The sequence below is a fragment of the Calypte anna genome, chromosome 1 (assembly GCF_003957555.1).
Source record: "Calypte anna isolate BGI_N300 chromosome 1, bCalAnn1_v1.p, whole genome shotgun sequence".
NCBI classification, from domain to species: domain Eukaryota; kingdom Metazoa; phylum Chordata; class Aves; order Apodiformes; family Trochilidae; genus Calypte; species Calypte anna.
In genome coordinates this window covers 37,177,410-37,195,297 of record NC_044244.1, presented here as the reverse complement: position 1 = coordinate 37,195,297, position 17,888 = coordinate 37,177,410, and positions in this window count along the sequence as shown.

Below are 17,888 nucleotides of genomic sequence, written 5' to 3'. Positions count from 1 at the left end.
GTTCTTTTCTCCATCACCAACATTGGTTAGAAGTGAGTCATCAAAAACTGCAAAGAAACACTTAGACTGCAATTTGCTGCTTACTTTGTTTATAAGGAATTTCTGATCCTTGATGATTATATATCTAGATAATCTATATATATAGATTACATATAGAATTGCAACTATAGTAGTCAAGTGACTGCCAGAGTTTCTGTGTCTATGCAGCTTCAGACCATCCGTGTGGCCTGAACCCTTGAACTCTGAGTAGTGAAAGCATGAATCCTGTCAGATGGAAATAGAGATCGAGGCTTGTGGTGAGGTATTTTATAGGTCAAGCTTTTTCGCTGATCATGTAAAAATGATTAAAAGAAGATGAGAATAAGACATTCTCAAAGTAGTGATCAGGCTTTTTTCTTTGAGCTTCTGTTACAGTCAGCAAGTACAGGGAGACTGGAACTATTGCTGGTCCAAGGCTGGTTCATTTTTAGGGAGAGCAGGTGATTTTTTGAAACCCCTTCAAAAGCACCTGTCCTTACACTGACTTCAAATGGTCACAAAAGTTGTGAGTTGTTTTTATGATAACTGTGAGGGGGAAAGTAAGAAATAATGGTTAGGGAAGAACATACCAGTGGACTCGATGGTTTGATGACCTTCCTTAAAAAAATAAATAATCCATTCTAATAATTTTGAGCTGTTGTCCTATTGAAAACCAAGAGGATACTTCCTTGATCAGTTGAACTAAGGGAAGCCTTGGTTCTTCTGTCAAATTCTTCCATGATTTCTCATCTGCAAGCTTTTCCTGTTTTTTGAAGTCAGGAGATAAACATCATTCAAGAATGGCTCAGCTGTGCTGATCAGGGAGATGAATTAAGGTGATGGTTTCTCAGCCAACAAATGTGGCTGTCTGTTTTTATGCAGAGCCAATTTTGAGAATTCTTACTTAAGAAAACAGAAAGAAGAACTGAAGAGAAATCTAGTCCATGACATTTCCTTCCTTTTCTCCCTAAATTTGTGCTATATAAATACTCCCTGAAATCATTGCTTGGTATGACCTCAAATGGGTTCTCAACCTTTTATTAATTACTTTCAGGTTTTATTTTGTGAGGATTTTGCAAATTAAAGAAAAATATATTCCTAAGGGATTTCCTAGAATGATCTGCCTGTCTTGTTATGAGGTATGTTTCTTGCACTGTCACCAAGATGAAATGAGGGTCTCCCCTGACAAACATAAAAGTTATGTGACAACTCATCTATTTTTAGATGATTTAAATCAGTGAAGAGGGAAAAACATTTGTTTCCAAGACTGTAATTTTCCAGATGACACCATTTTATTGGACGTTGCCATACCATGAGAAAGAGAATTCTTGTGGCTTTTGAACTGGAAATCCTGTAGGAATGCTATTTCTGGCATTTATTTGCTGTGAAGCCAGGCACACATGGAGAGCAGACATACTGACCAGATACAGTTTGTGGTATTAAGGCATTCAGAAAAGTCCCTGCTGCACAGCTCTGTTCCAGGATATGAAATGTTGAGTGAAGTTGAAAAAATTATCAATGAAGATCAAATCTGAAAGCCATGATCTGACCAGAAAGCCAGACTTTCATGCTATTAATGTACCCTTTCCTCTTGCAAAACACAGTATTTTGAAAATTCAGCTTTTGTCTTCAGACATGGATGTTTATAAAATAATCCTAGGTAATGAACAAGATTTTCATACAAAGTGGGGTAGAAGATGAAATGCTCGACTTCATGAAAAAAAAAATTGGTCACTCCAGTTTAACTGGGAAGATATATTTTTGTTTACCTGAGTACCACACTTGAGTATGGGTAAAAAATGTTGTTGGAAGAATTAACATTCTTTGGTAATTCCGAAGTGGACAGTGACAGTGAATTCAATATGGTTACCCATGCAAGAACTTTTGCATAGGTAACTGCTTATGGGAGGTCTCCCTCTGATACCTTCTGTGTTCAGTTAACTAGAGTAGGCTGCATTTTCATTTTTTTTTTTTAAAAAGGAAGTGTGATCTGAAATTTTTCTTCAATACAGTTGTGTTTCTCCACAGCCTCTCTCATAGGAGCAGCTCTAAAATGATAGCCTGCTTGAACGGAGCAAAAACCCTAATAAATATGGTGCATTCCTCTTTAAAAAAGTATATTTATTTAGTAAGTTTAGAAACCACTCTGAGGTTAGGTTACAGCTATTGGGATTAGAGGGCGTCTCGTGGGCAGTTCAGACATCAAGCTATAGGTCCATGGAGCGAAGCTGAGCTGTTTCTTGCCTGATGTCTGAATTATGAATTAGGTTCATTCTAATTCCAATGGGGTAAACCTCAGAGCAGTTTATATACTTATGGCTAAGTGCTCCTAAAATACAGGCTATTTATTTAAAACATGCATGTAAAATGTAATATCTAAAAAAGATGTCTGGCCTAAGGATGCTGGAGCACAGCAACCCAGCCAAACAAAATCTGAATTCCAACTTTGGAGCCCTGCAGAAGGGGATGGCACAGCTGGCATCATGCCATGTGCTGATACTCCCATTTGGGCTGGATCTCTCCCAGACTCAGGGTGAACTGGAACAGCCACAAGATAAAAACTAATTTGTCTCAGCCCTCACCTCTTCCTCAGCCATGCCAGTTATGCCAAAGCTGGGAGAGCCTTGGGTCACAATGCCCTCTCTTGGCTACCCAGGAGAGATCTTTGGGCCAAGAATACTCTACAGGACTGGCTCCTCTTACTTTCTATAGAGTTGCATTTCTATAGAGTTGTGCAAAGAAGCCCAAATCTACTTTTTAGACTATTTTGATATTAGGGGAGTAGCATGGAGCTGGAGAGTTTGGACAGAAAGCAGCAGATTTATTAATAGAATCAGCAACTACTTCCATCTGGAGCCAGCCTGGTCTCTGAGCTCAGTTTTAGCAACAATGCCAGCTGGTGAACCTCTCACCTTAGTCATATGTCTTTGACCCCTGCTGGTAGCAGTCAGGTAGCTGTGCCAAGCTGCAGCCTACAGCTGCCTTTTTCACTGAAGGCTTCTGACTGTCTGCCTTGTGGGGAAGAGCAGGCAGCAGGGGTTTCTGCAGGAGGCCAGGCCATCCCTTCCTCTATTAATTTTGCTCAGGCTACCAGAGAGAATCTAAAGGAGCGACAACGTCTGATGTTATTTTCCTGGGATGGGAGTGGAACAGAAACCACCCATCATTTTAGGACAGCTGAGCTGGCTACATCACTATACACAAAAAAAATGAGTCAGTTTACATTCTGGTTCTCTTCTTTCCTCATCATCCTTTAATGTCCATTCCAGGACATAAATGGGACAAAATACTCCTCGAATAATTACTTCTGCCTTGGCATTGACTGAGGTGTAGAGAAATCCTTTGGAAACCACCGTTCCCAAGTTTGGTCAGAAGGTGAAGAGCTGTTGAGGATGCAGAAGCAGGCAATGTGTAGTAGACACAAAAGGCAGATTTCTTTGGACACTGAAGAATTTTCATAGGGCTGATTAATTCATGTGGGGATCCTGGGACCAAATATCACTTTGTATAAATCTGCAAGACTTCACAAAACTAAATGTCACAAGTGAGCAAGTGGGAGTTAAAAACTGGACATGAACAAAACCCTCTCCTATTGTTTTCTGTTTTCAGAGAAACCAAATCTCACCATTTTGTGTGGCAGCAGTGCTTACTCATAGTTCTTAAATGCCTGAGTCTGACCATGGGATGTTAAATATGCTTAACTGTAATGAGAATTTTTGAATGATCCCTCTCCCTCAGATGCCAAAATCCATTCAGAGACACTTGGGAGACAATACTTCATTTGGCATAACTGAATTTTGGGCTGGGCTTTACTTGGGACAGGAAGAAGAAGTGGAGTGCTTTCAGTGGCCTGGTAGGATACCAGCAAACTTCCCACATCACTGATAAGTATGAAGGTAACTCTAATGAACAGTTTTGGAGAGTGAGACAGAATTAATGAAAGATCTGAATCATGGATCTCCATCTAGCTCTGCTGCTGTCCTTTGGTCTGTGATTCTAATTATCATCACCCTCTGGGCATTAAAAATGTGTCTATATTATCAAAAACTTTTCTCTGGGCTATAGCATTCAACTAATAGTAACCACATGCTCATACTAAAGCCTTGTATTCAGATGCGCTCTAAGAACAGGAGAAAGATGACACCAAGAATTGCTTGACTCTTTCTGTGCTCTCTACTAAGAGTATTTAGGCAATAAAATTTTCATTGGACGAATGTGTCTTTTTGTTTCACTTCTTTTCTGTAGGCTACTCATCTGTCCTCAGAGCTGTCTGGGTTACTTCAGAGGAGACAGAGCAGGTCCTTAAGGCATGATAGCACTAAAGAATAGGCACAGATGCTTGGTAAGGGCTGAGAAGTGCCCTTAAACTGTGTCAGAACCAGCTGAATGCCTGGCATGTTGTTTTCTTTGCCCATGACCAGTATGTATGGCCATCAGAGGAAAAATCCCCCAGAAAAGTATCATAGGAGAATATGCATCAGTCAGCAGTAAAAGCAGAATTACAGAAAATAAAACTCCTGCTGTAACAGATTAGGTACTTATCAAGTGACAGGAGCAGGATATTTTCCTCAAGCAGAAGTAATGGATATACTTAGGCATGATCCTATTCTCAAGTGTTTTAATTCTGATGACACTTCTTAAGGAGTCACCAAGATGGAAAACTGCACACTTTAATGGAAACAATACCATAAAGTTGACAGCATTTCTACAAGGCAGGTTGACACCTAAATTATGTAGGAAGGCTTGAAACAAGACGGAAAAAATTAAAATTAAAAAGGAAGAAAAAAGATTTTTTATGAGTCACTATTTTTATTATCTGATGAATGTTTTGCAGTATATGTTTTCACAGCCAAATAAGATACAGAGGATAGGAAGATTAGGTCTGCTTTGTTTTATTCTGCTTTCCCAGTCTTTTGACTGGCCAATCAGGAAAGCCCCAGGCCCAGGGGAGAGCTCATACTCACTTGTAATTTCTTTTTACCTCCACATTTTACTTGAAAATGTTCTTTGTTAAACTTGCAACTCATCCTATACCCTTGAAATACAAAAGGCAAATGCAATGGATTCAAGATTCCATGTCCCTTGACCTCTCGGTGCTGATACTGTAGGCATTGATTATCTATACAGGACAGAGAATATGCCAGTACAGTTTTATATTCCATGCAGATAGCTAAAATTACATATGTATGCTGATATAACCAGGTCTATAATGCTGATATGGACAGACTTGCTTGTGTACCTTCTTAATTTCATTTGGTTTTTTTCTAATAAATGTTTTTGGGTTTTTAAGATCAACCAGCAAGCTAATGAGACCTACAGTGTGTTATATGTGCTTCCCAGTATATTCTCTCAACCTAAGCAAAAACCAAAGTTGTATAACTCCAGGATCACCTGGGGAAAAACAATGCATGCTTTAAAGAGGCACAGTTCCCTTTGTGCTGTCTTCTTTCTCCTGGTGGGACACTGTTACTTTTGTACCAGCCCAGACTATCAAAAGATTTCTTTGCAACCCTCCCTGCAGAATATGGCATGTTTTAAAGAAAGCTGCTTATGTGCAAAATGAATTTTTTTTCATCATAAGTCAGTTAGGCTTTGTTGTATGTCAAGGCTATAGATTTAATTAAAAAAAGAGACTTCAAGGTTGGAGATCATTCTGGAGAGCTCAGATTAAGTTCCTGAAAAGTACTTTTCCTTCATATGAGGACATTTGTATGAGGGAAGTCATATGAGAATTTCTTTGCCTGTGCTGCATGGTGTATTTTATTCTTCATCTTTAGGGAAGGAGATCATGGGAAGAAAGAGAGAAGGGCATGCACACACACACACACGCATAAAAAAAAACAAACCTCACACCAGAAAAACACCAAAAATGGCATAATCATGACCATATTGGTTGGAATGAAGTTCTTCCAGGTTCCCTCATGACATTCAGACTTTCAGTCTCCTCTATTCAAAAACTTAACATGACAGGTAGACCAAGATGATATAGTTTTGGGGTGATGAATCTAAAATTGAAACCACCTCTATGAGAAATAACAGAAAACCTCTCTGATATCTCTGTCAGCATGTCTAATGTTTTGAGACAGTCCGGAAGACGTTTCATAAAACAAACTTCCATGGCTCATTGCTTCAGGTTGATTACTCATTTTTTCCCTTTGTAGCAATGTTTTTCTAAATGCATTTCATTCAACACAGTGTTTCTCTGGCAACAAATGGCAACTCATTGTTGAATAGCTAGCATTGCTTTGATGGTTTTATTACTTCAGTGCCCATTTGCATAGCAGAATCCTCTACAGAACTAACACAGCCAGGTCCTTGTGTCAAAATTTTCAGAAGGTTGAGCTTTGAAAGTGCACAGCTTTCAACAGCAGAAAGATGAGGGCTTCATCCCATGAAAGTGTTTAAGGTTCAAGAAAGGTTCTTTACTTGTGTAGTGGCAAGGCCAAGGAAAACTAAAAGACGTTGTAAAATATTTTCACACACACGTGCAAAGACTCCTTGGGACAGCTAAAGAGCTCTCTACTTAGGGCACTTGTGTGGGTTGGCAAAGAATGACTTAGCAGAGGTTTAAAACCTGTTTTTTATATCCTGACTGACAGCCCCAATCAGTAGGCTGTCATCTAGACTGAAGTTATTAGGTCAGCCTCTTGTCTGTGTCTCTCCTCTTTCATATCAATGTGGTCCTTGGTTTTCTTCCTTCTCAAGCAGTCTAATCTCTGACACATGGTGAGAGGACTTCCATGGGGTTTTTTACACAAAGAAAAAATGTTCTAACAAGCTTTAAAATGGAGTAATTTCCATCTGTTTCAGGTTCTCCCCGGGTCCTGACTATGGAGTGGCTGGTTAGGCCTAACACTCCACTGGAGTTCTTTGTTCTGCTTTATTGAGACTTAGATACTTAGAGTTCATTTTGGATGATTGCTGGATGTGTCCCTATTGGAAGATCTGTAGATTAGTCTTTCTGTCATCTCAGAGCAGACCTACTTATTTTAAAAAACAGTATTTTTCTCAATGAGACAAGGTCTTGACCTGTATTCTAGGTGAGTGTCAAATTACAGAAACTAGGCTTTGTAGAAAATTCCATTTAAAATTTAGAAATGGTTTTGTGATACAAGATTATTTTAAATTAACATGTTCCCATTAAAAATTTTGGTTTTATGGAACTGTATTTTTGAGATTAAAATTTATGGTAAACAGCATGCTAATAGATAGTCGATACAGACTCACAATAGGTGAACATCCTGACCTAGGCAAAGAAGGAGCAGGAGTTGTTGTACTGAAGAATTTAATGGATTGTTTCTTAGATTTTAAACCACCATTGCAATGCCTCTTCTCAGACAAATAGGTCCAGCTATTGTTGTGGGAGCTGATTTTCCTGCGAAAGAAAAATGCATTTATGAGGGTATCCTAACTTGGTTTTGACAGAGGGAATAAACTTCAGGTGTTGGTCAAAGTGAGGACTTTTCCAATATATCACTGTTCTCCCTCTAAACTAAGTTATAATATTTCTCTGTGAACAAAGGTAAGCCACTTCAGGAAAGCCAACCTCATTGTCATTTCCCACATCCAACTAAGATGGTTGGAACATCAACCTTTACCTCCTCCAGTTTAAGAACATGCTTACTATTAGGGTTGGTTGGTTACCTGGAGAGCTCTCACTCAATGAGGATGAGAGCTGACTGGGTTGTAATTAACTGGATACTTCTACTTACCTCTTCATGCTGGATCAAGATGATAAAATGAAGACTACGTGTTTAAAACCCTTGAAAGGCTGTAAACTTTAAAGTGGCATCTAATCAACCTGTGGAATTTGTTGCTGTGGGACATGGAGGCAAACACCGTTTGAGAATCCGGGTAAGATTAAGCACTTGAATAGGAATAATACCTGCAGTTAACTTCTGAGTTTAAAGTATTATGGGATTTATTAGTTCTTTTCCTTCTGGGCATAAACTGCCATCTCAGCTTGTGAAAGAACTCTCTGCTCTTGCTTATAGCTCCGAGCCATTTGCAGGATGCTTTCGCAGGGTGTGGGACATCCTAGGAAGTTGGTGCTGGAGGGGAGGAGGGTAAACTGGAATGGTCAATAGCCCTACTGTGGAGCAGGGGCTGCTGTGCTGGTTTTGATCCTCCAGCTTCTGAGGGATTCCACAGCCCCTGTGGGAGGCAAGCAGCTCAGCCAGTGGGATGTCTTATATTAAAAATTGTTTGCAGAAAATTGTCAAGGCTGGGAAGTGATTTATCAGTCACTGCATGGCCACTTTTCCATACAAAATAGAAGCCCTCCATCATGTATGTGTGTCTTCTGACACATGAATATGTTCAAAGGAATGAAATCCTCTTACCATTCTGTCTGAGAGCATGTTTATCTGCACATTCTCTTTCTGTCTTTTTGTTACAGCAAAGCTAGAAGAAGGTGGCTTGAGCGTTCCTGCCTTTTAAAAACTTTTTCCATAGTGTCTCTTCACAGACAGAGATTATACGTATGCGTGTTATGGCTAGAATTAAATGCAGAGGCATTAACTACAGCAGCAGGTGTTTGGAGGATTGTTCTCCTCGAGAATATTTGCACAACACCATTTAAACAATTAGCTGTTTGCCCTCAAGGGCTGGGGTTTATAAATTGGAACACTTTACAGCAAGAGTGGTTCTGACTGGGAATGCACCAGTTAGATGAGGTCTTTTGTTCTCAGACTTGAAGATTAAGACTGGAACTTTAAATGCCTGCTTATAATGAAGTGGAACGTTGGATTTAGGCTGAAAAACTGTGTTTAGGCTGCAGGAGAACAAAGAGACAGTACTGTTGGTACAGACGGTACATTAGAAAGCAAAGTTAAGAGTGTCTTCAGATAAGTTTGCAGGGGAATCTGATGGTTTTATCTCACAGAGGTTTTTAAAAATTAGAACATTCTGACTACTTTGAATGATTAATGTAACCACAAGTGTTACTAAGAGTTTTAACCCAAACAAAAGCAAGTGATTATTTTCTTTCAGCTGGATTCAAGGGTCCAGTCAAGGTGGCAGATACGCTGATCTAAAAGACCAGGATAAAGTGTTGGGGAAGGCAACTTAAATGCCTTCTTTTATTTCCAGGCTTCTGCAAATTTCCACACTCCATTCACAGCTTTATTCTTAAAGGGGGTCAAGGTGTTGAAGATCCTATGAAGTATGGTGTATCTCTGCTATTGAGCTGGGTGTCTATGAAGGGATGCTAAGTTCTCTATGTTCACTACTGGATTCTTGGGTGGAGGTAGCTGGACAAACACTAGCTATCTGCATGACAGCTACTATCTGGAAATCTAGCACGTAGATCTACCAACCTTACCAATCCCGTGAGGCACCGTGACTGTGTGCTGAGGTGAGCTGAGCTGTAGACAGAGCATTCCTGGGTTACTAAAGCACAATAATTTCCCCGTGCTGCAAGCTCTGTTGTTGACTTATAGGGATCAGGACCCTGAGTGCATCAAAAGCCCTGACAAGCCTTACCCTGTGCCTGCATTCATTCAGCTCCTGCCCACTACTTTGTCAGCTTCATTATGCTCAGACCTGGTCCCCCAGAGTGCCTGAGTGATGCTGCAGATGTGTCTGTCTCGTGCTGTCCTGAGATGCTGACTGGATTTCCATGGTGGACAGCAGGTCTGTGTTGCAGCCCCCTTTCTGATCCTGTCTCTAGTCTGAGAAACATGCAGTGTTGGTAGCCTTGCCTCTGGTTCTGTCTCCTATCTTGACAGGATGAGTTGTCTTCCTGGATGAACCCCACACCCTGGAGGTAGTCTCGTCTCCAGCTCTGTCTCCAGCTCTGTCTCCAGAGACTGTTGTGTTATCCAGTAACCACGGAATAATGCAGAGTACATTTGGCACTGCACCATAGCTGTGAGGCTATTACCTGGCATAGTCAGGGGAAAAGGGAGAGTGAATTGCAGCTGTGGTGATGTGCTGATTAATGTACTGTAGATTAATTTACTTCTTGTGAACCACCCAATGGCACCCACCTTCACCGTGCCCATTCCTCTAGTTCAGACATGTAGCTAAACAATTGGCCTGACTCTAGTTCTGTGCCAGAAGGGCAGCTTATAAACCCTTCTCAGACAACGTACAACCTCCTTCTTCCTTCCTGTGAAACCTCCCGGGGCTCAGCATGTGCGGGGGTGGTGGAAACTGTGAGGGAGAAGAGGAGGAAGGGTGAGAAGAGCAAATATCCATTGCCAGCCATTCCCAGTGGAGAAAAAGGCTGTGATAGTAAATGATGCATTTTATGGCAGAGAGGAAATGCCTTCCTCCTGTGGTCTGTGGCTGCTTACAAGCACCCTGGCCATGGATCTCTCTACCTGAGGAGATGGGGGTAGGTCCTTGACTGTATTCAGCCAGTTGAGAAGGCTGCAAGCTGGGAGGTGTTGTCCCTGGTGGATGTAAAATACTTACAGGTGCTTCCTGCTGCCTGACTCTGGCTCTTATGCTGGGAGGCAAGAGAGCTGTGAGCAGATGATGTAGTTGTGTCTGGAAGTTCTCAGGTGGCAGATCACCCCTTTGAGACTGTCACAGCAAGTGTAGATCAGCACAGTGAGTTGTGTGTGGAGCTTTGGAAGGCTGGGAACTAGAAGAGGCTGTACTTTTCTTACCTGGGAAAAAAGGGACAAAGGCAAGGAATGGTTGCTGATTTTTACATGTGGAATTTCTTGCCATTGCCCTTTCATATTATCTGAAATTCACTTTGAGCCTTGTTTTGAAATGAAACTGATGCTCATTTGTAGGCATGCATAAGGGATGGTCTTAAAGGTCTACAGGAAATAGCTGTGTGACAAAATCTGAAGAAAAAGAGGCTTATACCAGCTCTAGCAAAGTTTGTAAGCAGAACTCTATCCCTTTTGCAAAGAAGAACATTTTCTCTCAGCCATCAGGGCTTTTTCTCAGTTTTCTTTTTAATTCTATTTATAGCCCACTCCAGTTTAATTTTTCTTGGCCATCATACAAGTAGGCAAGCCTTTTCCCTGCTGATCTTAAATTGGAGCTTGTTTATAGGTATACAAGTTCTGTAATTACATAGCAGTGTAATTCCCAAGAAAACACCCCCCAGCCTCCACTCCCCAGATCCATATAGGATTTTTTTTTCTACAAAGCCAAACACACCAAAGCTATTTTCTATACATATATGATTTTTCCCTGCAGTCTCAAAACTTTCCTCACAACAAAGATATATATATATATATATATATACACACATATATATAAAAGGCAGCTGGGAAACCTCTCACTAAACAGGAGATCACATTTCAAAACATTGTGGTCTAAAAATAGCAATTCTGATTTCCCCTTCGCTCTCTTCCTCTCCTCCTTCCCCTTCTTCTCAATGTAATTCATTTTCCCTAAAGAAAATTCCCAGCCTGGGAGTACATGAACCATAGAACAAGTCAGTGAGATCAGTATAATTTGAAAGATACAGCTGTGATCTCCAAAGTCAGGAGCTGAGATAAGAGCAAACCTGAGACCTCTGTGACTTGTGCAACTTGATGTAATACTGTTCATACCTGCAAACACAGATGTGTGTGGTAACAGGAGTAATAAGGCTACAATTCATGTCCATGTCATTATATATCAGGAATCATATTTTTATAGATTTCATGTTTGGTTTTTTTTGGTTTTTTTTGCCTTGTGGGCTTACTTCTATTTCTCAAAAGACAACTCCTACTAAAGTCTGTGGCTCTACCCTACCTTCATGTGGATCAGAGGCTTTCAGTTGTGTGAATTAGATTGGAGGGTCTGGGTTGTTGGTTTGTTTGGGGGGGTTTTGTTGGTTTTTTTTTTTAAACTTTCATTGGTGTTTTCAAAAGCAAAGAAGAATTTTGCACCTTTTTGAGTGCCACTCTGCTGCAGGTAAAGAATTTAACAGCTTGTGAGAGTACAGCTAGAGCCAATAATAATTTGACTGACATGTCTTGGCACCAAAATGCCTATTAAAGTTCCCTCTGTCCTTTCAAGGTGGAGATTTTAATGCTGGGCACTTGTTTGAGCTGAAAATTCACTCTCTTTATAGATCCAAAGAGCTTACATCAATGAAAGATTCTCAGAAGGATCTAATATTTCTATTGCTGATAGAATAAATCATTCAGTGTCACAGAGTTTCCAAGAGATGGAAGTTTCCAAGCCCAGTACCTACTGCAAACATGTTTCAGTATGTAACACACCCTATTTTTCTATACAGGATCCCAAAGATTCCTTGGAAAACCACAGAGGGCAGTCAAGTATGATAACCTGGGTAACAGTTTTAGGAAAAAATATATTTGCTTATAAGAATTTATAGAAAATGCAGAAATTCTCAGTAGGGGCTAGCTATGGATTTAAGGGATAACAAAGTGCATCACAGGAACCAACATCTCCAGATGTTTGATGGGCATGATTTGAATGATAAGTAACTAGCTCCATTTGGAAAGGTTTGACAATATATATACCCTTGTTTCACAGAAAGGCAATTTCTTTGATTTTATTTGAGATATGCATGCTTTTAAAGCTATCTGCCAAGTGCAATCACTGATATTCTTTCCATGGATTTGAGAGACTTCCAGTAGGTGGGAGGTGAGCTCTCCCACTTACTCTGCCAGGAACCAGAAGAGGTTTTTTTAAAGAGCTGTTTATTATATGGTTTGGGAGGACAAAATTTTTCAGTACAACCCCCTGTGTCCTACAGCCTGCAGTGCTAACACAGGTTTGTGGTTCCTGCTGGAACCTGCCTGGATTTTAAGGAAGGATTTTAAATATGCTATCTGTTAGTTTCCTTCTTTACACACAGAGCAATAAAAGCTCACATTAGCATTTAGAAAAATCTGCATCTGTGAGAGACCATGATATTTGTTTGACACACAATCCCTGTGTTGACTTTATGCAGAATTAAAGATATTTTGCTACAGAAAGTACTGTATATATGTAGGTGAATGCCTATGTGTAGGCAAGGATATTATAGATTCTTATACCTAGTACTGCTTTCATTATCTGCTCTGTGGCTATAGTTTATTACCTGTGAACATCATAATCATCTTAATGGTTGTAATTATAATGCTCCTACAAGTGTTTTCCAATCCAATATCAGCAGGGATGAAGAGATATATTTCATACTGGTATCTTCTCCACTACTGTGCTTTTTTTCAGGATCCAGAAGCATGTCAAAACTTGAGGTGAGATCTCCCTGGATCACTCTCTGCTAGAGACCTCTTGAAACAGTTGAAATGGCACTATGAGGAACAGCCAGATCCCTTTAGATCTCTGCAGAAAATAAGCTGTGCAACTTCTTTTGTTTCTCTTCTTGCTGAAAAGTTTTTTTAAATTATTTCAGAGAGTTCAGTTTTAGCATCCAGTTTTAGGAAATGAGCTGAGCTGGCTAGGTTAGCTGCATCCCTGAACTCCTTGTATAGGCAAGAGTGACAGGATTCTCCCAAGACTGATGCAAGGGAACCAGGGCTTCCTCCAGCAGCACCTGTAGAAGGATCCCAGGAAAATTGGGTGCCTGGGATCAGGTACAGCAATGGCTGCTACTGGTATCAAAATACCATGTATTTGATAGCTTTTCAATGATCCTCTGGGGAGCCTGCTGAGGAATTCTCACACTGGGAGATGCCATTGGGTTGGCTGTAACTCTGAATAATAAATGGTCAGGAGGGAAAGACAGCACAAATATTTTTGTATAGGGAACCTCGATTTTCGACAGTCACCAGTTTGTCAAAACCAGCATTTATGGAGCAGAGAACAGCAATTGTTCTCCCACAGCAGCCCACAGGAGCAGCAGTAGCCAAACACAAGCTACCTCACTGCTCTGCAATTTGCAGTGCTGTAGAATATCTGCGTAAAGAGCAGTGAAACAGCCTTTGTGAGCCTGTGAATTTGATTAATCTTCCACGTTGTTTCAGTTCTAGCATTTTGGCATGTTTGTGCCACAAGAAAGAGTCATTGTCTCCTAGAGCAATAACTTTTAAAATTCATTGTGCCTCAGCTTGCTTCCCTTGAGGAAAATATCATTTGTTTCCTTTCCACCGCACATTTTAGCAAAGATTTACAAACAATTGTGCATGATGTACACTGTAATAGCTTATTTGGATTAGAAATCTGTCTTGTCATGTTTTTTTTAAAATACATTTTTGAGTAAACAGAAAGTGCTTCCATTATAAGAAAAGGAGGAAAATATAATGTAATGAAAGTTAGGATGAATTAGGACAAAAGCATTTTGTCTTAATAATAAGGTGCCATAGATAATATGAAGCTTATTATTTCTTTCAAAGAAATCAGGCCATATTTCTCCTAAAATAACCTGAACTTCAGGCTGGTTTTTACCAGTGAAAGTATCAATACCAACCAAGAGGACCTTGGCATGGCTGTGCTTGCCCATCTTGGAGGTAGACATCTCCACAATGTTGCAGGGACCTGAACGTGTGGCAGTCTGTGGAGTCTCACATGTTCCAGCTCAGTCACCCCACACAGTGGTTATAACTGTCCTACTGGTACTTCTTTAAGTGGTGGGTGAGAATATATCTTGAGGTGTGCTTTCAGGAAAGGTGCTAGAAACCTATTAGTATGTTGTCCCACTGCATGACCACTTTTTTTCCACTGGCAGAAAGAGTTCCCTAGTTCCAAAGCTCTGTAGTTATACTGGAAACCATCTCTGAGGTTTGATCAGTGTGAATGGGGCCAAAACTTTGACTTCTTCATGCACAAAACTCCATTTTTCTTTCATTTAATTTAAAGTAGAATGTGTGAATCTGCAGCCAGCAGCACTGTGAGATCTGTGTCTCCCATGCATCAGGCATGAAAGGGTGAACTCATCCCAGTGTACCTGGCTGCAGTATTGAAGACCACATCTGAACTGCTCTCACTGGGTTCCATTTGCAGTCAGGATCAAATCTGCATAATTAGTGATGACTACAGCATTATGCATCCCATCCCAAGCCAGGCAACTATAACAGGTCTCTAAAGTGTTGCTTTTTCTTCACTGTTTATAGAGGAAGCTTGGAATGACTCATTTGGCTATAGAATGGAATCTGCTGTGTAAAGATGAAAAGTGAGGGGAGATGAGCCCCACTTAGACTCTGGTGCCACTGACAGGCACAGCAAATGTGAATTAAAAAAAATCAGCTTCTATGTCCTTCCCTAATATAAAGCATATTCTAGCAAAAAATAGACTTGATAGCATATGACAGCTGATGTTGATGATTTGACTTCTTTTGTTAAATAGATGACTCATCTACAATATTTTTTTAGATTGTTTAGATTACATGTACCAAATGTCCTTTGGGGATTTCAATTCTGCATAGCATCTATAACAAGGAAAAGGGCAGGCATATTGAACATATGAAGACGCAAAGAGGAAACTTGGAGATTTTCCAGGCTCTGTAAAGCAGACTCAGATGTCCTAAGAAACAAGTGACACAGACATATACACTTTTCTTCAGTGTCAGGCACAATAAGAATATTCAGGTGGCATTTCTAGCACTGCTGCTGAGAGAGGAGCAGCTACTGAGTGAATCTGTTGGGATCACCCCATCTTCTTGAGAAGAGAGAAGGAAAGAACACGTGTGCTTTCTGATAGAATCAGGCAGCGGACAAAGTGTTTCTCAAAACACCTCAGTTTTAGTATCAGAAATGTGTAATGAAACTCACCAAATGAAAGCCAGCATGCAAACTTTTGCATTTGCTTGAACACCTGTTAGTTATTCAGACATGAACTATATCCTTGGTGCAGTGCTCTTCTCAGTATTATTTCTGTGGTTTCCCAAATATTCAGCTTTCCTTCAGTAGTGTGTGCTAGAGACTGGAGCACATCACTGTCTCTCCAGAGACATACCTCTCTTTAGGGAAAAAAAAAAAAAAGAAAAAAAAGAAAAAAAAGAAAAACACTGAACCTTCTTTCTTCCACACTAAAAGACCTTTGTCCCAAACCACACATGTAGATTTTAAACAGAAAATAATATGAAAGCACAGTGCTTCCTTTATAGCAGACCTTATGTGCCTTATGCAGCTTTCTGAGTTCCTGTGTCCATGGATTTATGATGTGCTCTACACTTTCCACATTCTCAGTGTTGTTTTCCCACATTTGAAGGAGAAATGATCAAGAGATTTGTGCTGGAGTGAAATTTATTCTGTCTTAAGCTGTGTAAAGTTTCCAAATTCACCACAGCATGGAAAATAGAAATGCTGTAAGCATCTTGGGCCCTTCCCAGGCATGCAGACACCGTACCTTCTGTAGAAATGAACATTACATTCTTGTAATTACTGTTCTTGTCAGAACTGCTTTTACCTCTAATAGATCAGGTAAATATGAACTGAGCATATGTTATAATGCCCAGGGGGTCATTTGTTATAATGCACGGGGGGTCGTTTCTGCATGGGAAAGAAACCCCCAGCCCAGTGAGAAGTTGCACTCCTCTGCAGACTGGGGAGACAGCGTGGCTTTTCTACTCATTTCGAGTGAATTGTAGAGGTGGACTATCAGCTCTCCAAGGGGATCTTTTGTTTTGGAATAGGAGAGCTGTAATTGTGTATTAAACGAAAAAAAAAAAAAATCAAACAAAAAACCACACAACCCACCCACCCCCCCAGCATTTTAGGATTGTGGTTAACAGGGTCACATCATCCAGTTTCCTCTGTGTGTGTTACAAAACTACCAATGACCACCAAGGCTCAGGTGCTGAAGCTACTGTCCCACCTTGCAGACACCGTGGTAAGGCCCCCAGTTCCGCTGCAGTTCCTAATAGCAGCACAGCCAGACTTCCCAGAAAGAAATTACCTTGTTACCTCCTCAGTAACTGTGAGTATTCCTTGGAAATATTGGTCATTACAGCCGTGGTCCTATTCCCCCTGTTGAGGAATACTCTAACTGCTGAAATTACTCAGTGGTTTACCAACTACCCCTTTCCATGGAACAAACAAAAAAGCCAACAAACCACCAAGTGAATTAATTTCTTCTTACTCCAAGATTAGCAAAACAGACACAGAGAAATAAACTAAAACCACACTTACAATTACCCTTTCCTTAGATCACCCATTAACCAGCTCTTAAGACACTTACGTAGCTGGGGTCAACCCTTACTCAAGATTCCCAGGCATTACTTAAACAGAAAGGAATTGAGACTCAGTGAAGAGCTTCTCCTTATATATCTATTAGGTCCTCGAGCAAGTAGCTTCAGCTTGAAAAGCCTTTTGTAATTCATAACTTAATTAGGATGCTGATTTTTAACAGTGCTATTAAAAGATTACTGACCTCCCCTGCCTAATTTTAGAAGTATTGATGTCTCTTTGGCATGGCTAGGTAGATCTATTTTCTGATCAGAGAACAAGCATAACTTGTTATGACTGTGCTAGTGCTTAACAGGCTACAGATCTATTTATAGTAATGAAGGAAACCTCCGTGCCTGGAATTGTTGAAGGTAAACCAAGGTTCTGACATTTCTATATGACCAATGTATACAAAACCCTATAATTTAGAGAAACAGAAATTGATAGCCATGTTTCATTCTCTTTTCTGTGTTTGCATAACATAATAATTCATTACTGTCTCTCAAATCCGGTCAGAATGTAACAGTAATCAATTACATCTGAGGTGAGAACTGATCTGGGAATAAACATGCCTTACTTTAGCTTGGAGGGATATTATGATTTGCAGCCTATTTTTCCCATTCCTTTTCCTTTTTGTTATTCTGCCGGTATATTTAGACTACAATTACAGGCAGCTGCAATGAAAAGCCATCAGTTTAATACAATCTACCCAGATTGGAGGCAAGCACTGGGTAAGTGCCCCTCTGGCCATATATTCCACAGTCAAAGATTAAGTTCCTTGTATCTAACCATCAGCAGAATTATGCAGGACAGAATAGCTGTGTGAGTGTGGTGGAGTC